This window comes from Lissotriton vulgaris, chromosome 6, assembly GCF_964263255.1.
Source record: "Lissotriton vulgaris chromosome 6, aLisVul1.2, whole genome shotgun sequence".
Classification (NCBI taxonomy): domain Eukaryota; kingdom Metazoa; phylum Chordata; class Amphibia; order Caudata; family Salamandridae; genus Lissotriton; species Lissotriton vulgaris.
In genome coordinates, this window is record NC_141694.1 from 651,656,342 (window position 1) to 651,678,366 (window position 22,025).

Below are 22,025 nucleotides of genomic sequence, written 5' to 3' on the forward strand. Positions count from 1 at the left end.
CCTGAACAGAAGGTGTGAGTGTTGGAGCCCGTGGCCCCAGCAGCTCTCCAAGACAAATGGTCTGGACCCCATACTATCATTGAACAGAAGGGAGAGGTCACCTACCTGGTAGACCTTGGAACTCCCAGGAGCCCTCACAGAGTACTTCATCTGAACAGGCTCAAGGCATTTGTCAACAGGGAAGACATGGGCTTGCTCATGGCTACAGACGAGGGACAGGAGGAAGAGAGTGACCCTCTCCCAGACCTGCTCACTCAGAACCCTGCTGATGGGTCAGTAGATGGTGTAGTCTTTTCTGACAGCCTCTCTGAACATCAGCAAAAGGATTGCAAACAAGTTCTTCAGTCCTTTAGACAAATGTTCTCTCTGACACCCAGTCAGACAAACTGGTGCACCCATGAGGTGGACACTGGTGACAGTCTGCCTATAAAGAGTAAAATCTACAGGCAACCTGACCACGTCAGGGACTGCATAAAACAAGAAGTTCAAAAGATGTTGGAATTGGGAGTCATTGAACCCTCAGAGAGCCCTTGGGCTAGTCCTGTAGTTATAGTGCCTAAACCTCACACCCAGGATGGTAAGAGAGAGATGAGGTTTTGTGTAGACTACAGGGGTCTCAATGCTGTCACTAAGACAGATGCCCATCAATACCAAGAGCAGATGAACTCCTAGATAAATTGGCTTCTGCCAAATTCTTGAGTACATTTGACCTGACAGCTGGTTATTGGCAAATCAGGTTAGCTGAGGATGCCAAGGCCAAAACAGCATTTTCTATCCCAGGAGGTCATTACCAATTTGTGGGGATACCCTTTGGTTTGAAAAATGCACCTGCCACTTTTCAAACTTTGGTGAACCAAGTTCTCACTGGGCTGGATGACTTCTGTGCAGCATATCTAGATGGTATTGCTGTATTTAGCTCCACCTGGGAGGATCAGCTGATCCACCTGAGGAACGTTTTGGAGGCCCTGCAAAAGGCAGGCCTCACTATCAAGGCTACTAAGTGCCAGATAGGGCAGAGTCAAGTTGTATACTTGGGCCACCTTGTAGGTGGAGGCCAAGTTCAACCTTTGGAGAGCAAGATACAGGCCATACAGGACTGGGCTCCTCCAACACCCCAGACACAGGTCAGAGCTTTCTTGGGCCTGTCTGGTTGCTATAGGAAATTTATCAGAATTTATGGAACCATTGTGACTCCACTTAATGACCTGACAAGTATGAAAATGCCAAAGAAAGTTCAGTGGACAGTTAGCTGTCAAAAGGCATTTGATGACCTAAAGCAGGCCATGTGCACTGCACCTATTCTCAAGAGTCCAGACTACTCCAAACCTTTCATTGTCCAAACAGATGCTTCTGAGTTGGGTGTGGGAGCTGTTCTATCTCAACTGAATATTGATGGTCATGACCAGCCCATTGCTTTTATAAGTAGAAGGCTGACCCCTAGAGAGAAACGTTGGTCAGCTATTGAGAGGGAGGCCTTTGATGTGGTTTGGGCCCTGAAGAAGTTGAGGCCATACTTGTTTGGAACTCACTTCAAGATTCAGACCGACCATAAGCCCCTCTTATGGCTAAATCAAATGAAGGGTGAAAACCCCAAACTTCTTAGGTGGTCCATTTCCCTACAGGGGATGGACTTTACAGTGGAGCACAGACCAGGGACTGACCATGGCAATGCAGATGGTCTCTCCAGGTACTTCCACTTAGAACAAGAAGACTCACCTGGTCAAGGTTAGTTTAATGTCCCTAAGTTTGGGGGGGGGGGGTTATGTAGGAGAGTAGGGTCTGCAATCCTATGGTCACCCCCGATTTTTGCTTTTTGCTTCACTGGTTTACGACTTTCCCTGGCTGTGGGCCTGCTAATCAGACCCACAGCCTAGCTGTCTCTCTCTAAATTGACAACAATGTACCTTAGGTGCATATCTGATTGGATACTGAGTCACCTTATCAGTCCCTGTACAGTGTACCCTAGGTACCCAGGGCATAGGTGCACTCAGGGCCTACCAGGGGCTGCAGCATGTATTTTGCCACCCCTGGCTGGCCATCCAAATCTGACACAACTGGCTGATCAGTCAGCTGGGGCAAGGTGGTGTAATCACCCTTTGCTTTAGATATAGTATCCCTATATCTAACCCTAAAATGGACACGTATCCTCCTATCAGTCACTCCTATGGCAGGCCTTATCAATCCTGAAGGCGGAGTGCTTGGAATTATGTGAGATGGTGCTCGAGCATGAGCTGAGCCTGTCTGCAGCTTTCGGAACCAAGTCCTTTAGCTGTTTCCATGATAACGCTATACCGTATACTCTTATAAAGTTAACTCGAGCCTCAGCATCACAAAATGGATGCTGCCACCACAGACACAAGTCTGACCTCCTGCTGCTTGGAGTCCTTCCAGCAAGGGAGGCTTGGACAAAGGGTTTCCTGCCTTGGGAGGTGCTAGCACCACCCCAGACAGGATTTTGTGTATTAGGTAGGACAGGGCTGAAAGGAATGAGACATGCCTGGGGCACACAAGGTGTCCCTGTGCATACACCGGTCTAAACCAGTTCCTGGGGCACTCCAGCCCCAGAGGTGGCGCAAGACCGGACAAAGGATAGGGGGTGTAACCACCCCCCTTCCTGGTCCCACCCAGAGGAGGGACCTAGTCGTAGTACAGCCCCCTTTAGCTGGATAAAGGTAGGAGCTGGTCCCATTCCAAATTAGATTATCCTGAACAACTTTGCAAGAAGAAACTCTGGACTTCGACGTTCTGCTCCACAGAAGACTGAAAAAAACTCCCTTGTGGGCAAGGAGTGTCCACCCTGCACAAGCAGGCACCATCAGCGTCCAGCGGCTTCCCTTTTTTTCGTCTTCCTCCAAGGATCCAGACTTCAGAGCCCGACGAGACCCGGATTCCCAGACCTCTCCGACCTCTACCTACATCTGCAGCACAGCTGAGATCCGTGGGTGCGACGAGACACGTGGGACCGGCCATCTTGAAAGAAGCAGCACTTCGCTCCAGCACGACTTCTGAGGTATCCTCGTCCAAGTGCTTTGGGGACTGAGAAGCCCCGCCCCGAGCAGCTCCTGCACCGAAGACCAGCCCTCCAGCATCCAAGAGATCTGCGTGGGGCCCTTCTGCCTGTTTGCTGCTCGACGCGTTGTCTGGTCACTTGCCGGCTGGCTAGTGACCTCCTAGACGACGAACTCCGAAATCTTCACTGCTGGTCTGGTTGCTCCAGACTGGCCCTTGCTCCCTTCCAAAAGAGGAGCACCCCGGACCCTCCTGGTCCACTCCAGACGGCGTTTCCACTCACCGCGTGGGTTACCTTTGCCAAGGCCTGTTGACTCCGAATCCGACACCGCCGACAGCGAGAGCCTGCGTGGGACAGCTTGTGCCTCCATCCTGGTCGTCGAAAACACCACCTGGTCCACGTGGCTGCAGAGACAAGCGTCCATCCTCACCTGATCGCGACGACGACATCTGGTTCCACTCCTGGTTCCACTCCAGTCACTGGCTAGTGACTTTGAACATTGTCCCCTCTGCTTTCAGGTTCTTCTCTTCACTGATCCACCCTTGGATCACACCGGACATCTTCCTCCTGACCGCCTGCAGCATCTTTTCTTCCAGGCTCCATAGACTTCAACGCCGGAACCCGACACGACTGGGCACCTATGCACCCGCAGCCTGTGGGTGAGGTTAGACGAGCATTTCGGTGCTCAAGGGTAGCTTGACTCTCCTAGTGTCCAGTTCCACAGTCGTTTTAGTTCTACCTAGTCAGGATTGTCCGTACTCACCTTTTTCTTGAACTGTACTGTCCATAGACACTGTTACGCATCTCGCGTGTGAGTTCACACTCTGCACACGCGTTCCGTGGGCCTCCTATTACCTACCTAGAGTTAGTATAGCGTGGTCCCAGCGATCCTACAGCCTCTGGACAGCTCCATTCCTTTTATCGACTTTCACATTCCACTTACTTAGTATATGGTTTGTCGTGCCCCTAGGGCACCATTGTAACTTGTGCAACTTAAACGTATTTTTCCTAAGAGATTGTCATGTGCTTAGCCCTCTGATCTCATAAAGAGTTCAGAGGTGTATGTTAGTTAATAAATATCTTGTTTATTTTCATAACAACCTGTGTGGTGTCCTTTCACTTGGTATTCAAGGGGTTATATGTGGTAAAACAGCTGGCTTCACATGCCGAAAGAGTTTAGCCTAAGACTGCTTTGTCCATGCTACCATTAGGATAGCTGGTCTATAAGGTTGACTTACAACCAATCACCATAAGGGTTGTTTGGACTGATACAAGGTGATCACTAGAACTAGTGAGCATCATATATCAGGCCAACTTCTCACATAAAGTGTATGAAAAAAATTGGGAATCCCCTTCAGGGCATCTAAAGCATTTAGGTGAAGGATGCTTTGTGCCTGTCACAGCTGCAGCAGCGTCAGGAAGGTAATGTACTGGTCATTCATTTATGATCAAGAGTCTCAAGGAGATCGCAAGCACATGTGGTGCCATCCTAGCGTTCCTGTAGTTGCTGTCACCTAGGGAGCCCACCCATGTTTCCCATTTTACTTTCAATGGCACAAAGAGTTCTTGAGAATTGATGACCAGGGATTTGTCTGTGTAGTTTTAAAACTTCCAATTCAACCTGTCAAAATAACTGCTTTTGAAAGGCCGAAACCCTGTCTTTAAAATATTAATAAGTCACTTCTAATTAGACTTTGACGCCCATAAGGCAGGGTGCATGGAATTTAAATATGGGACATGTACTAGTTTAATGTTAAACGTGTCCTTGCAGTGACAATGTCCAAAAAGCTATTTTCACTATAGCAGTGTTAGCTATTCCATATGTCAAAATTAAATAAAGTTATCTCTGCCTAGGAAACAGCTACAAAGTCCTTTCTTTGGCTTTTAAAATAGGTATCACAATCCCAACTCATTCGTAAAGTTGGGTTTGTAATATTTATTTTAGAACAGAGACTTTTAGAAAGTTACCTACTTAAAGCCTCTAGAGGCCCATTTGCATGAGCTTCCAACTGTTACTCAGGAGCAGAATAGTCCCTTGATGAGGTGTAAACTTGCTCCCTGACAGAGCTGAGCCAAAGGCCTTGGGGAGGTGTTCTATTACTTTGGCAGGAATGCCAACTCGCTACGCCCAGGAACTTAATTCACTTTAAAAAGGCCTACCCTGTCATAGGCAAATGTTGTTAACACCTGGGCCTGCCCCCTTCCTTTGTTCCTTTAGTAAACCAGGCACCAATCCCAGTAGGGTGGGAAGCTGACCCTAAAACGGCTTTTGAGTGACCACAGAGGAGGGGTTGCTAGTTTCCCTGACCACACCTCTAAGTGGGCATAAGAGCCTTGCACAGGGGAAGAAAGATGCTGACGTGTTGGTTTTAGGTAGAGACGATGACTTCAAAGTGGGTTTGTTTACCCATGGGCACTTTTACTCTATTGGTTAGGGGGGCCAGGAATTGCCAACACCAACAGGCTGATGTCAGGAATAAATGTGTCTTCTATGGACCAGTGGTAGTGAGAAGGAGGAATGTACCTGCCAGTGAGATCGGTGAGGAGCTTGAATGGCTTTACTTTACTCTCCCTTGTACCCAGGATAAAAAGTGGACTCTAGGGGGTCAGTTGGCTGCTTGTTAAGCTACAGAGCCACAGCTAGATATCTTTTTCCTTTGGGTCCTTACTGACCAGTGCCAACTCTTCCCTGGAACCTGCTAGTGGCTTCTGCTGGACTGAGTACTGAACCCCTAAGTGCTGTTCCTGAGGTCCTGGAAGCCTTGGCTCTGTCAAAGTGTACTCCTCCTAACATCCTGAAAAACCTGGTATTTAGAAACTTTTTGGCTCCAAGGACTTTACAAGGACAGGGGCAACCTTGCAAAGGCTAGCCAATGAAGGTGCATTGCCACCGGACCACAGATTCAGGTTGTTCCAGCTTTGAGCTTTTCCGCAGCAGCAGCAAATCAGTTTCAGCAGGACGTTGTGGGGAAGGTATGTTGCCTCGTGGAGCCCTTTTTATCAGCAGCATGCAGCCTTGCCCTACTGGAGAAATTCAAGCTCCAGAAAAATGACTCCGTCTGAACACATACATCTTCACCAGGCAAAGGTGCAAAAGGTATGCAGTGAGCAACGGACCTTCTTTGGGCACGAATTTTGAATGTCTCCTAATCTGAGCTTTCCCGACAAAAGTCTAAAGCTTCACTGGGACTTTATCCGACGGCTATCCAGCTCGTCAAGTTATTCAAGGCTAAAATGTGCTGCCTTACCCCGCTTGGGATTTTTTACTTCCATTTGAGAGACTAAGTCATATGATAAAGCTTTGACTGGGATGAGCCTCGTTCCTGTATCTGACCCATGCTCCATTGAGTTCAGCATTAAATCACACCTAAGTGCCAGTCAAGCGCAACCGAATGACGCTTAGTGCTTTTTAGGGCTCGCCTGTTGTGCGCAGCACAGCTGGCAAGCTCTATAGGGGCTTATCCAGTCTTTAACCACACCACCACTGGCTGGCGATTCCTTGCAGTGCATGAAGCGCGTGCACAATGCCACCAGCCGCCTGCCTGCCTGCCTCGCATTCCCACATCAAAGGCAGCCCTCCCAGCGCATTTGTCACCCCCTAATTATTCACGGCCTGCCGGACGTACTTTCAGTTTAGTCTCCTTTTAACTTGCTCGCATTTCCCTCCTCCCCCTTCTGGGTCCTTATCTCCTCGCATTCCCCCCTCCCTTCTCGCCCAGCCCTTTGATGCTCTGCTGTAGACCCTGCCTCTAAACCTGTCGTCCCATCTTTCACCCTCTCGCTTCCCCCTTTCCTCTCCATTGACGATCTCCCTCATGTGTGAGTGCTACCTGAGCTTGTGGCCTGTACCCGTCATATCTCTCTCCCTACCATACACTGTTTATTTCTTCCTGTATGCAGCAAACTCGTGACACACACGGACCCTGGTTGGAGCGGGATCCAAGCTCAGTCAAGCTCAGATGGGCGCGGGCCTCCAACCATTCCAAACACCATGCACGGTGCAGTGTGCCACCAGCTTTGGCAAGTGCGTCAGCGCCCCACTTAGGGACAGTAAGCGCTATATAGATGTTGCAATTGGTGGCAGGCTTTGTGTCAATTATGCCCCATATTTGAAGACTTTCCTCTTACAGACCATTACAGAGTGAGCATTTAAATAGTTCAACTGCTAGTATTGAAAGCTTGGCAGCTAAATTCATATAACCGAGGTCCTTTGTAGAAAAAATTGTAACCAAATTGCTTTATCTCCTACTGCCTCGCATTTCTTATATACCAAAGCAGATAGCACTGAGCAAGCACTGGCAAAGCTGTGCAGTGGTTAAATATATTGTTTAAATTTTGTTTTATTGTAAGCTACTATATATTCTACGGACGCGCGACGGAGACGGAATAACAAAAAAAACAGTTTCTGCGACGAATGGTAAACAGTTCGCCAACGAGCCCCTCACCCCCCCCCACTCTCCCCCTCCCCCATCTCCCTCCCCCCCCCCAACCAGCAGCCACGCGCTCTCATTAACTGCAGGCCTAATGAACAGGGCCTGGATTTAAAGCATGAGCGCAGATAATTCACGCGCCGCTAATTAGCGCCTAGCCCTGATTACAGGAGCTAGCCGAGGCCCAAACAAAGACGCGCGGATTCATAAAGCATAAGCCGCGGCGCCCCCCAACACTGCCGTTTCCACTTATCTTGAGCACTCACCCCTCAAACAGAGTCAGCGCGGTACAAAAATCATAATTACAACCAGTGCGTTGGAACTAAAAGGATTAAAATTTAATGCATCAGGAAAACAAACACCAAGCTATTTTTTAGTGACTCGACATCATTGTGCTACCATCTCAATTAGTCCATCTCTTCATCCCCCACTTTACTTGTCTGTTAGTCGCTCCCCCTCCTTATTGTGAACCCCCTCATTCTTCACCAATCACTCGCTATACATTTGCTAATGCTCCCCATTGGGGCTTTTACTCCTCACTAACAGTCCCTCCCCTCACCTTTGTTTCCCGATCCTGTCCGCTTTCCCAGACTCACCCACTGTTTCCCAAACCTCAATTCCGAACTACTCCATAATCATTGTTTACCTACATTTTTCCCATCTCCCACAACCCTCTTCTGTTACTGCCTTCTGCTTATTCCTATTTAAGCGTGTCTTTTCTCCACCGCTCACCCTTCCCTTATAATCCCGATGCCTTCCTTTGCCCGCAATATTACCTCTCCTCACTGGCACTGATTGCAAGGGACACAATTTCAAACTGGGTGGGATTTCTCTTTCCCACGCCTACTACTTCCCTTGCTACTGACATCTTTCAATCCCTTTATTCCTCTTTTCCAATCCCGCCGATGACTTTTTTCCTTTTCTACCTCCCACCACTCTAACCACTCTCCCCCTCACTCATTCCATTGACATTGTTCCTACCTTTGGCCCCCCTTTTCACCACCTTGCTATTACCCCCATCACGCGTGTCTCTGCAGTGTGGGTGTGTGTGTGTGTGCGTGCGTGCGTGTCTGAAACAGTTTATCTCAGTGTACACTGGCATGCGAGGACGTGTTTGTATGTGACGACGTGGTTGTATGCGAGTATATCTGAATAGTGTTGAAAACCCATCCCTACATGTGTGCATTGGAAGTGTGTGTGTGTGTCTGGTGTGTATGCATTCAAAGATCGTCGTGTGTGTATATTCTATGTAATGTGTAAGTGTGTGTTAACCGATGTTGGTGTATGCATTCAAGAATCCATCTGTATGTGTTTTTGTGTATGATGATGATCTTTTTGCGGTGGTGTTATCTGCATTCAAAGACGGAGTTGGGTGTTTTTCATTTTAATGTATCTTTTGTTTTGTGTGTGTATCATGCCTGTGTGTAGCATAGACGACGATTTATCTGTTCAATAATGTTATCTCGCCTATATTTATATAGTAGCATGCATCTGAATTTGTGGTCTGTCTTGACTGTCCATTTCTCCAATGCTTTTGCATATTGTGTTGACCGGAGTTGATTTTGTGCAATTTGCTGTGTCTAATGCAGTGTGTATTTTATCAGGTACTTTTATCTGGGGCTATGGGAGAAACTGAAAGCCATTAGTCGTCCATTGTGTGAGGTGATTTCGGGGTTGCAACCTGCAAAGGCGGAATAGTACAACACTCAGCGACCCTGCAATTATTCTTACCGCTTGAAAAATATTGTTACTGAAACTATAGGCATCATTTAGATTTAACCGAGCTGGAACCTCGTTAGGAGTGAAGGAAACACCAGGCTTGCATTGTTGGAGCCTCTGCTGGCTCTGCCTGCATAAACATCATACCTGGTGGCCTATCAGCCACTGAGCCGCCATGCCACTGTGGTCACCTCTCCCTACTTCCTACCAGCTCTACATTTCCATGTCTTGTTGTACATTGAAGGAATGGCCGTCCAGGGCAGAGTAATCAAGTGAGGACTGAATGCATTGGGGTTTTTTTTTAATTTCAAGAAACAAACTCATACTTTGGGAGCTTGTTTCTTGAAAACATAATTTTTTGAGTTCATGCATCAAACATGACTGTTGCTCAGCAATCATCTGTGCCTTCAGTGGTACCACTGAAGGCACACGGGTCCTCCACCATAGGATGGCATCTGCCAACACCTGCTGAAAGGGGGTGCGCACTCCGAGCAAAGGTATCACTTCATCGCCACTGTTTGCAGCAAATGGACACTTTAAAAAAAAATCCAACCCTGCTCTCTAGAGATGTGGCCTAACGACCAGAGCTGCCATCTAAGTCACGTAAATACAAAACATGTTGCATTCCAAATGCTATAGGTGTCACATTCGCGAAAGTTATAACTATTGACATTGTAAATGACAAAGCTATCAATTTAGCTATTTTAAAAACCAAGAAATAAAATATTTGTAATTTACAAGACCAATAGCTCCAACTTTTCTAATGCGAGACCTATTGCATTTCCAATGCTTGTTGGTGCTATTTTCGTAATATAGTCTGCTAAGCAATATTTCAAAAACTGTTGGCATTGGTAATCTGTTTGATTTCAAGTGACAAAGAGGCACCATCATCTCAGGGGGGTAACAGTCAATTAACTGTAAAGGTTAAGAGCATTGCAAGGAATAAGCAGTCTTTCGGGGGGGCTTACAGCCAGAGTACTAAAGTCTGTGGAGCATGGGTGCAGTGCTAGTAGAAGTTCACCTTAAGTGTTTCTGGGGCCCTGGACAAAGACATATTTTGGAGCCTTAAATTCCAAACAGTTAGACATTATGTCCCAGATAGACCGGTGGCCAGGGAGCATTGCAAAGCCAATGCTTGCACAGCATCAGTGATGCAACCCTACCAATTGCTTGTGCTGTGATAGATCCACTGAACTAGCACAGCGCAGAGAGGCAATACATAGGTTTCACAGAAATCCTTCCTGGTTAATATTCATGAGGCAAGATTTCCCCTGTGCATCCAAGCAAATGCAGAAATGGAAGCTTGCAAGACACTCCATATCTCCGTCTTTGCATCTGCAGAGTATCATTATTACAACTCAACATAAAGGGCTAGAGTGGGCGCAATCATAACAATGCTAAGTGATGAGGCATACATCCCTTCCTCACATTATTTCAAGCATATACGCAAATCAAGTGAGCCTGACTTTGTTTAAAACTGTTTTGAGGGAGTAAGGTTCCCATAAAAAATAATAAAGCGGAGGCAAATTGTGCATTTTAAACCAAATTTTTCAAATAAGACGGCTAAGAATTCATAGGTTTTGAAGTGGCACTTACAGACATTGCACTGCTGGCTGTATAGCAGCAAGGGTGCCGACAACATCTCAATGGCCTGACATTTAAATGATCATCTCAGAGGCTGCTAGTGTCCTGTATTCTGGGAGGAGGAGTGTGAGTGTTTTGCCTGGGGTAGTGGTGGACCATCATGGAATTATGCATTGCAGAATATGGAGCAGACTGTGTCCATGGGCTGTTGTTGGAGCACTGATACAGGCAACTTTGGGCTTGGGTTGAGGGAGAGGGGTGTGTGGCTATACCCTTCAAGCTGTGGAGGACAAAGGGAGCCAATACTCAGGCTGTTAGACAGGGTCTGTTGGCTCTGGCACCGCAGACTGTGTGGGGCATAATTATCAATAGTGATGCAGGTGCAGTGGCAACAGGATTATAGTTGCCACCTCACCAGTATTTTACTGGCCCTGCTTGTATTTTATTGCTAAGACGGGTAAAAAACTAAAAATTAAAAAAAATGATTGAAATCCTTTCTTTTTCTTGTTAGAAAATACATTGAAAACACTAAACATAAGGAAAAAAACCTCAAAAGAACTGTAAATCTTTCTTGATTCTTCTTAAATGTTTTTTTAAGTAAAAAGAGGCAGAATTGCTGTGTTGAACGAACAATTCTTATGATTTTTACATAAACTGTTGTTTTAGCACCATTTCCCGGCCCTGGCCAGGATTTGTCTGGTCTATAGGGCAAGCTGGCAGTGCCTGAAAGCTGGTCTCACAGATGGTTGTATGAGCCTGTTTGTGGGCCTGTTTTATGGTCAGGTAGGCCGTTTTTTTACTGTTGATTTATTTGATATTACCACAAAAATTGTCTGCAGCAAGTAAAAATGCATGCAGTCTCTCATATCTTGCACAACACTCCTAAAGCTGGACTAAAGTATGGGGTGGCTCCGTTGTGGTATTGGGTTTCTCCAGACCTACATACTCTGCAAAAACTCCATAACACCTAAAATAGAGGTTGGCACGGAAACTGGAAATGCAAAAGACAAGTTTATTAGGACCCCATGGGGTGGTGATACAGTTCTACAGCACCCTTCGGCAATGCAAGAAGTATCACACCGTACATCGGTGCGTGACCTCTTTTATACAGTTTTACAGTAATAAAATAGTAGGCGGGATACATTTGCTCTGTTTAGGTACATATAAGGGCATTTCTGGAACACAGCCAACTCATGGGAGGAGTTTTAGTACTACTGGTCAGTTTGGGGCACATTCCAAAGCGATGACCATCCATTAATACAAAGGGTTTGACTACGCATGTGCAAGCTTGACCAGTACTAAAAATAGCCTGTTGCTGGGTAAGTTTGGATGAGCATTGGTACAGAGAAAGGACAAAAGGGCATACTGACCACGAGGCAGCATGTTCATTGAATGGAAGCCATCAAATACAAAATGGCCTCTAAAAACAAAGTCAAGATAAGGAGAAATTTGTGTAGCAGAGCTAAACGCTAACCCAATCATTGTCAAATTACGACACCATGATCCAGATCAAACACGAAGAGTCCTATTTTGAAGTAAGGCTGAAGTTTATTACCACAACAGACACACAACCTTGAATGCATCTGGCAGGCTCGCAATCCTTAGGCAACTGCTGTTATCATAACAGATGGAAAAACAGGTAACAGTACCATAAGCACAGGTAAGTACATGGGTTATATCAATACACAAATAAATTTAAAAAAGTGAGTGAAACACATTGCACTTTGCATACTACATTGAGTTTACAAGTTTAAAACTGTCCTGATCTGCAAATATGGGCCACTTTTTTAGCCATCTGATTCGCTAATGGGGGCACTTTTTCCCATCGTCGTTCCTGACACGGAATAGTCAATGTACTGTATGCTGGGGAGGAGGCGCGCCGGTGTTACAGCCGGTCAGCGATGCACCGTCGGGGTACTGTTGGAGGTAGATCCTTCTGCCAAGGCCTAATTTCTATGCCTATTCGACCCTGGCCCAAGCACCTTCTAGAATTCCAAAACACACACACAGAAGATGCCAGCATTTTTCTTTGAGAAATGTGGCACCCTTATAAGGGCAATGGGGGCGAGGGTCGACTGCACATTAAATATAGTAGTTTACTTTACCCATTTCCTACGCTTGCTTTGGCATCATGGCTTCTTTGCAGTCTATGGAGGAGACAGAATGATCTGGGGGGGGGGGGGTCAGTCTCATCAGGAGTCGTGCAGTGAACTACTGGCTGTGACTGTGGGGGAGCCGGTGATGCAGTGTGTAGGCTGTGGGAGAGCCAGGGTGCTCTGCTGGGGGCAGTTAATCGTGTCAGGTTGCTCGTGCAGTGCACTGCAGGCTGTGGGAGAGCCCGGGTGCTCTCCTGGGGGCAGTGAATCCCGCCAGGTTGCTCGTGCAGTGCACTGCAGGCTGTGGGAGAGCTCGACTGCTCTGCTGGGGGCAGAGAATCGCGTAGGTTGCTCGTGCAGCCCACTGCAGGCTGTGGGAGAGCCCGGTTGCTCTGCTGGGGGCAGTGAATCGGGTCAGGTGGCTCGTGCAGTGCACTGAGGGGAGCCCGGGTGCTCTGCTGGGGGCAGTGAATTGCGTCAGGTTGCTCGTGCAGTGCACTGCAGGCTGTGTAGAGCCCGGCTGCTCTGCTGGGGGCAGTGAATCGCATCAGTTTGGTTGTACAGTGCACTGCGGCTGCGGGGGAGCCCGGCTGCTCTGCTGGAGGCAGTGAATCACGTCAGGTTGTTCATGCAGGAGCTGCTGGGGAGCCCGGGCGCTCTGCTGGGGGTAGTGAATCGCGTCAGGTTGCTCGTGCAGGAGCTGCGGGGGAGCCTGGGCACTCTGCTGGGGGCATAGTCACATCAGGGCCACATGAACCCCCGCCCCACATGCCCAAACCCGCAAATAACACAAAGACACAAATGTTAGGTTTGGGTAAAAATTGCTGCAGGTTTATTACATACAACATATGTAATGACGGTGGGTTAGCTTACGGGCGATCCTAGGGCAGGCCGCATTCTCGCCACCTGCCCGCCTGTTGAGCCAAACAACACAGTGGCGAACCACCCAACTGTTGTACAATTACCATAATTATAATGACACGCCCATTGCGGGGCGTGACTAGGCAAACCCCCGGTTGCGCAGGCCCACAACCGCCCGAAGGACTACTGGGGCGCCGACACGGATTCCTGCACCTCCCATGAGGTTACAGGTTAGGCTCTGAGGTTATGCTCTGGCACCCCTATGTGCCCGCTGACGTCCAGCGTTTGCACCTCTCTTCTTCCGGATCGCCCAGTAACTCCGCCACAGCCCGTGAGGTGGTTCCCGCTGCCGCACGGGCCCCCCCACCATTATTACTGCTCTTTACCTGCAACCTACACCTAGAATTGCTACCTCCAGACAGAGGAGGAACAAGGCAACGCCCATAGGCGTGGGGTGCTACCATCGGGCACCAATAAACCTGTCCTACAACCCCTCAGGGAAACAAAAGGGATAGGAAGGGGCCCCTACTCCAGAGGCCCTAGGTAACATGAAATAGGCTGTCCAGCGCAAGCCGCTGGGGCACCAACATATCCCTTCCCCCTGGGCGTCAGAAAACTGCGCCAAGGAGTCACTGATAGATCTGAATCACTGTCTTCATAATCCAGCAGGGAGAGTAAGAGTGCTCACTGACACGAGGGAATAGGAGGGCACCGAACATACTATAGAACTAGGACGAGTCCCAGTTAAGCGATAATCCGGGTCCACAGGCCAAACAGCCGGCGTCCCCTGCCCTCTTATGTTTTTGGCAGGAAGCGGCTTCAGACATAGTACCGTTAAGTTAGCTAGACTGAAGGCCGACTACGACCACCTCCCGGGGACCGCAGCGCCTGCAACAGAGAGCCCCCTCGGCTGACCTGCGCAGGGGCATGCATGGATAAATGCCAGCCACTCCGACACCAATAGGCACAACCACCCGGGAACAATCCCTCTACCCCAATAGGGAAGACTATCCCAGGCAAGAGACCAGGTGATGGGAAGGGCCCCCCTGCAGAGAATCTCTCCCGAATAAACAAGCGCTGTCACAAAACCAATCAACTGCCAGATTACGCTTCAGCAACTAATCCCCACAGGATACAGAAGTCTATTGCAGTACGCAAATGCATATATTGGAATGACTGACTAGAGAAGTGGTCTTACAAGAGGCAAACTGAAAACCACGGGGACAGCCGAGAACCCTTGCCCCCCCCCTGGAAAATGCATGAATTCCTAAAAGACTTTCCAGGCCCACCCCCAACGACTATTGGCAGCCCGTGCACGGGCTGTGGAAGCCACAGTTCACTGTATACCTGAATTGAGTGTTACACTGAAGGCTGCAGACCGCGAGTGAGCTGCCAGCGGGCCCCCGAGCCAGGATGAAAGAAGGCAGGAGAACCAAAGGAAGGGGAGGGGGGGGGGGTGACTATAACGTATGACCCTCCCATGCATGGAAGAGCAACACATGTGCTGTAATCGAGGGTGCACAGGTACAATTTCTCAGTTTCAAGTGGTTGCCATTATTGCAGAGCTCCCTATGTACCTGTGTTAGTACTCTTTGATGCATACCACGCCACTTCTTTTAACGCACCGCTTGCTATTTCTCACGTGTTTAACTTAACACTTGCACCGGTGCAATCATAGGAACTCGTGAACCAGGGAGACTTATGCCGGGAGCAGAATATCGGGTGTTCAGATCGCTCCCATCACCGAGCATACCCTGGGCAACTTCATCTAGCAAAACCTAGCATCCTTGTGTTCCTATCCCAAGAAGGGTATGTGTAATTTAAAAGAAGCGCACTACTTGCCTCGCGCACACACTACATGGAGTGTAAATGGTACCTGAGCTAGAGCCAGAAGGCCAGCCAATCTAGGAGGAGGCCTCGGGCATCAAGATCACTGCACTAGGAGTCCACTCCTTCCCCAATCATAGCCTACTTAACGTTTGTTCTGTGCCTGGTGTGTATTGCGCGCAATACCCATTGAACCACACACAGGTTGGCATGTTTGCCGACCAAGCAAAGGACAAGCCTTGTGCCGCACCCCTTTCGCCTACCCAAAATACTAGGGGGGAACTATCAACTCCCAGAGTTCTAAGCATTTCTCATTACCCTAGTTAGTAATTCCACACTCAGGAATTTGCTTACAGGACCTGCTCAGAGGTAGCCTACAATAGCCGCACCCTAAAACCTCTTGTATAAGAGCACATGCCCAACAGGGACGAATTTGTTGAGGGAAAGGTTTAATTAGAATGTGATAACATAGGGGGTTGGAGTCCAAATGTGGATCCATTCAAGATTCTCTGGTGTTACACCGTATCTAGCCTGGGGATTGTTAAAGAGGATTCGAAAAGTGTGAGGAGGAAAATTCATACCCACCCAAAATTTGCTGAATACAGTCAGGGTAGCAGGTTCAATCCCAGAAGGAGAAGTTGCTATGTGTAAAATTTTATGATTTGAGTGAAATTATGACTGACAGTTCAATAGCCAGCAGTGACGCTTCCTCGTGAAATGAGGGAGACAGCAGCTGCTCAGCAAGGAATCTTAATCATCTGATCATTATGACTTGCGCCCTTGGTGTATCCTGTTTGTGGGCTTGCAAACTCACACCTCATTCACACACCTCACTAATATTTATGCTAACAGAGAAACAAGTTAATCCCTGGTATTCCGAATAATAGAATGCCTCTTGTTTAACCCACTGGGGTAATTCCGTGATCATCCCAAGCCAACCAAGTTTGGCACTGTGTATGAGTGGCATAGCCATGTATCCAGTCGGCAACGTGTGACATATGGAAGTCTTATGTGTGGCAGTACGCCGCATACTAGAAAACCAAGGACTGAATAGCAACTGTAGTTGTGCCTATTTGTACTAGGAAGGCCTCTTGTGAGGAAAATTGGGACCAAATCGTAACGTACATGCGTAAAATCGGAGAATAACAATACACAACCGGAGTATCCTTCGTGGATAGCTGCGTGTCGGTAGCAAGGCTGAACTATTCAAACCGAACTAGTCGCGCGTACACAGACGACTGGTTGCTTATCGTAACCTGGCCTGGGGTGCGGCATCTCTAGGCCGCGTAAAGCCTCGTTTACTGAGAGCAGGAATCGCAAGTTTTGGGAGCGTAGTGCATGCCTAATAGGTAGTTAATGTGTCATAGACACTGTTACAAGGGAGGAAGTGGGCACCGGGATGATGTAGAATGGACAGACATAGCCAGGAATCTACAGGAAAATGAGGGTATTCGGGTCAAGGGTGCCACTGCCCTCGCTGCATCCACGGAAGCTACGCTCCTGTATAAGCCTGACTCATCGGCAGGGGTTCTTGATAGAATGAACAGGAGTGGGGTATTGCTCTCAAATTCACACGTGCGCCTAAGCTTCGCAAGTGCACGAAAGCTTCTACGTTTGGTGCGCAGCAGTCTTCTCACGAGGAGCAAAATATTACCATCTAGCTCTTTTTACCTAAGGATACCTCTGCATCTATATTAGACCAATTCTGTCAGGCGCTATGTTGATGACATAATCCTACCCCCACCAGTGTAGATGACTACCTAAACAGCTGGTCTATAGCATGGAAGAGAGAACCAAGGCTACATTATAGTAGAGTTTAGCTATAGTATCAAGCTAAACAGACCCGATACCTGTACGATATTACGACCAGTGTCACTTACCACTTGCAGAATTTACCAATGTGCAGGTCGTGCTTGGACCTATACGGCAACTCATGCTAAAACCCATAAATGCAAGATCCAACTAACAGAAAAAAGATGGGCAGAAAGCGGGCGCAAGTGCTGCCTAGGAAAGCCCTGAAACATCCACTGCTATGTATGAACTAAGTACAACCATGATATGATCTGCAGGAAACATGGCTTCAGATTTGCTAGTCACAAAAGGAAAAGAAATGTTATAGTAGTATGCGAAATAAGAGACTATTTTTGACAATGATCCCATACACACATACAATGCTTTTTTTTTTTTTTGTAGTCACCACCAAATAAAAGCAAACAATACAGCTTTGAGCAACTTCAATGAACGGATACAAACATTGAACAGGTAGGTTTTAGCTACAGCGAGTTCTAATGACAAACAGGCCACATATCCACTATAGCTCCCTTCTCACATTAATAGGGATGTGTGCTATATCTAATTTGGACCTCTGTGAGCGCTTGTCGTGGCCTGATAGGGTATCATTAGGACGCAACTGGTGGTGCGAACTCGGGGACCAGGGAGACTTATGCCGGGGGCAGGAATACAAGGTGGGCAGATCGCTCCCATCACCGAATATTCCCTGGGCAGTTTTTTCTAGCAAAACCTGGCATCCGTGTGTTCCTATTACCTAAGAGGGTAGGTGTAATTTGACGGAAGCACCCGACTTGCCTCGCGCGCACACTAGTTGAAATATAAAGGTACCTGAGCGTGAAGGACCGCCAGTCTAGAAGGAGGCCTCGGGCATCAGGGACAATGCACTAGGGGTCAATCATCCCTAAGAAAGAAGAGGGCGCTTTCCCGGCCTTGCACACAGAACATGCCCCCTTTTTATTCATCAGTGAGCACTGCATTTCTCTGGAGCCTAGCGGTGACCACATTCTAAGTTACCCTTAGTTTCCGACTTCAGCTAGTGCAATGCAGACTCTTGCACACTGCTGCGGTGCAGCTAAGCTTCCCCTACACTCGTGCCAGCCGTAGCAGCTAAGTCGCTGGGCAGTGTACACAATGTAGAATCGTGGACAGAGTGCTGTCCCCCGCGTAATATGCACATTATGCCTATGCACACATAAACAACCCGCGATATGGGCAAGGCGCACCGTATCCCCCAGGTGGCGGGGTCACCGAAGAGACCGGGGCCCGGTAGGGCCCGGCAAACACGGCTTGTGTGTCAGCAGGGTCTACCTTCAGGCGCTGAATAGCGTTCGGTACCAGAGTCAGTCTTTTGTTGGAGATCATTTAACTGGCACGTTCGAAACTGTAGCTCCCGCAGGGTGGCTGCCAACCAGGCCATAGCAGGCGAATCAGATACCAGGCTGCAGAAGGGCATTATATCTATCCAAGAAATTACCGTTGTGGCCGTGCGACAGCGCCGCAACACATGGTTAGTACAGAATTGAAGTACAACATGCTGAGTCTATGCCAGGAGTATTCATGAAACGTGTTAACAGATCACACATGAAATGCAGCAGGGAAAGGTCTCACATTTAGATATACCGAATAGCCCAGCTTCCGATAATTTACACATCATCCGAACACTAAAAACTCATTATATGCAAAAGAAACCATTTTTGTATAATTCAGAGGCACAACGCAGGCGCACAATGACTCGCTGTCGACCAACGGGCTGAACTGTACACATCGTCCACTCGCTGACGCGCCCGGCGAATACTGCCTGAGCATGAAGTAACCTGGGTATTAGGACTGAGCCGACGAACTCGTGTGGGGTTGTGGGGTGCAGAGGAAGCGTGCACGCCTTAAGGAACAGATTGACGGGAATATACCCATTGTATAAACAGTAGGCAGAGTGCTGTCCAAGGCGGGAATAAGTAAATATGCATGGAAACACGTGGAAACATCTTGGATACAGGCACAGCGCAACGTATACACCCCGGGCCCCGGGCCAAGCGGCTACACGGTGGAACACCACGAGACCTCCTAACCTACTGCATCAGCCTCACTAGATGCACCACCCCCAGCCTCCGATCGATAGGCCCCGATTGGGCTGGGACAGATAGGACGGACTATGAACTGCTGGGCTGAGGAATACCATTGCTTGCACACATGGGAGGTGAACCCCCCCCCCCCAAAAGGGTCAAGCTCCAGAACGACAGCCGCAAAGGGCGGGCAAATCTGGGCCACAGCACCACATCTAGTAGAAGTGCCGGAATTTACAAGTGACCCGTGCGTGAATCGAACCCGCAGCATTGGCGGGGAACGAACCCGTGACCTTCGTATTAGTAGCCCCCAGCTCCAAGCACTACGCAAACAATGCCGCACAAGGAAGGTTGGCCGACAGGCCGTATGAGGGGAGCCCATCTCACCCGCGCCTTTCCGACGGATCCATGCGGCTCGCATCATGCCTAAATATGACCGTGCTCCTCACGAGGGTAAGTGCTGACATGCACGCGGCCCCCTCACTGCGACAAAACTTGTCCCACCCAGGGCCTCCAAAAGACAATGCTATTTTTGTTTGGCTCAGATGCGATAGCGCATTTACATAAGCGCATAGAAACACTCACACACTACACCACTATTCGCTCTGAGAGGCCTGGGGACAGGCGCCATGCTACATGGCCAGACCAAGAGCACGCCCCGCGACAAATAATCAAAACCAAACTATCGCACTCGAAGCGGCAAGGATGCGCCAAAAGGATCTAACTCTGTGCGCCTCAAACCTAACCATCTCTTTTCGTGCCACGGAAGGGAACGCTTAACGAGTCTATGTCCTACAACAGGAGCGCTACCCCAATAGTCCGCACGCGCGTCCGTGAATAAGCACGCAAGCACCTCGAGACAACGGAAGGGGACAGACGAAGCGGAAGGAGCCACCCACCCGGGCCAGCACAAATGACCCCACGTGCCCCCTCCAACAGAGGAACCAACCCACCAACGCTTCTCCGTAAGAACGCGACCCCCGCATCACCGCACTCACCGCTGGAGAAGCAAACCATGGGCATCAGACAACACTACGTCGCGACGCAAAACCGGACCTCTGGGCAGCGACCAGAGTTAGGAAAGGATTCACAAAGTCTGCCAGAAGCGAGGAAACATACGGAAAACCCCCCACACCCGCAACTCCAAAGGGGGCAAAGAATATGGAATTCTCCATTCACCTTCCCAGACGCGCCAATACACAACCACGCCAAAACTCAGGCGCAAACCCCCCCGCCACAGGCGCCTCGCATGTACGCATGACATGAGGCGCAGGGGGCAGGCGACATGACCGTAGAGGGATGCAACCCACAGACACCGAGGGACAAAGAAACCAGCCGCCGTCTCATATCCCCACTCACCGGATGCAACGCAAAGCGGCACGTCGGAGCTATCACAGCGACGAAACACCGGACCTCAAGACGGTGACCCTAGGAAGGAGTGTCCCGACGTGACAAAAGAGTGTCCCAACATGGAACTGCGACGTCCGGGGCGGCAAAGAGGCCTCCCCAGCAGGGCAGAGGTCTGATGTACTCCAGACGGCTCCTCCCCACCGCCCCGGACGTGCATCACTACCAGTCTCCACCAACCAGGGGAGACTGCCTCAGGAGAGGAACTACTGCGTCATGCGGGGGCGGGACAGCCCTCCGTGACTAGGAGCCCGCCCTCCTGATGGCCACTGCGTGGCCTCGGGCAGGCGCAGTGAATCGTGTCAGGTTGCTCGTACAGTAGCTGCGGGGGAGCCTGTGTGCTCTGCTGGGGGCAGTGAATCATGTCAGGTTGCTGGTGCAGTGCACTGCAGGCTGTGGGAGAGCCTGGGTGCTCTGCTGGGGGTTGTTAGCATCAGGTTGCTTGTGCAGTGCACTGCCGGCGGTGGGAGAGCCCAGGTGCTCTTCTGGAGGCTGTTAATAGCGTCAGGTTGCTCGTGCAGTGCACTGCAGGTTGCGGGGGAGCCCGGGTGCTCTGCTGGGGGCTGTTAATAGGGTCAGGTTGCTCGTGCACTGCAGGCTGTGTAGAGCCCGGCTGCTCTCCTGGGGGCAGTGAAACCTGTCAGGTTGCTTGTGCAGTGAACTGCAGGCTGTGGGAGAGCCCAGGTGCTCTGCTTGGGGCAGTGAATCGCATCAGGTTGCTCGTGCAGTGCACTGCAGGCTGCAGAGGAGCCCGGCTCCTCTGCCAGGGGCAGTGAATCACATCAGGTTGCTCGTGCAGGAGCTGCGGGGGAGCCCGGGCGCTATGCTGGGGGCAGTGAATTGCGTCATGTTGCTTGTGCAGTAGCTGCGGGGGAGCCCGGGTGCTCTGCTGGGGGCAGTGAATCGTGTCAGGTGGTTCGTGCAGTGCACTGCAGGCTGCGGGGGAGCTCGGCTGCTCTGCTAGGGGCAGTGAATCGTGTCAGGTTGCTCGGGCAGTGCATTGCAGGCTGTGGGAGAGCCGGGTGCTGTGCTGGGGGCAGTAAATCGCGTTGGGTTGGTCGTGCAGTGCAGTGCAGGCTGTGTGAGAGCCCAGGTGCTCTGCTGGGGGCAGTGAATCGCGTCAGGTTGCTCGTGCAGTGCACTGCAGGTTGTGGGAGAGCCCAGGTGCTCTTCTGGGGGGCTGTTAATAGCGTCAGGTTGCTCGTGCAGTGCACTGCAGGCTGCAGGGGAGCCCGGGTGC

The 22,025-nt window shown here is 49.6% G+C and overlaps 1 protein-coding gene across 1 annotated transcript in view; it reads left to right on the forward strand.

Moving 5' to 3' along the window:
- Window positions 1-22,025, forward strand: part of RRAGD (Ras related GTP binding D) — a 279,849-nt gene that overhangs the window by 36,936 nt on the left and 220,888 nt on the right. The gene's annotated exons all lie outside the window — the stretch shown is intronic.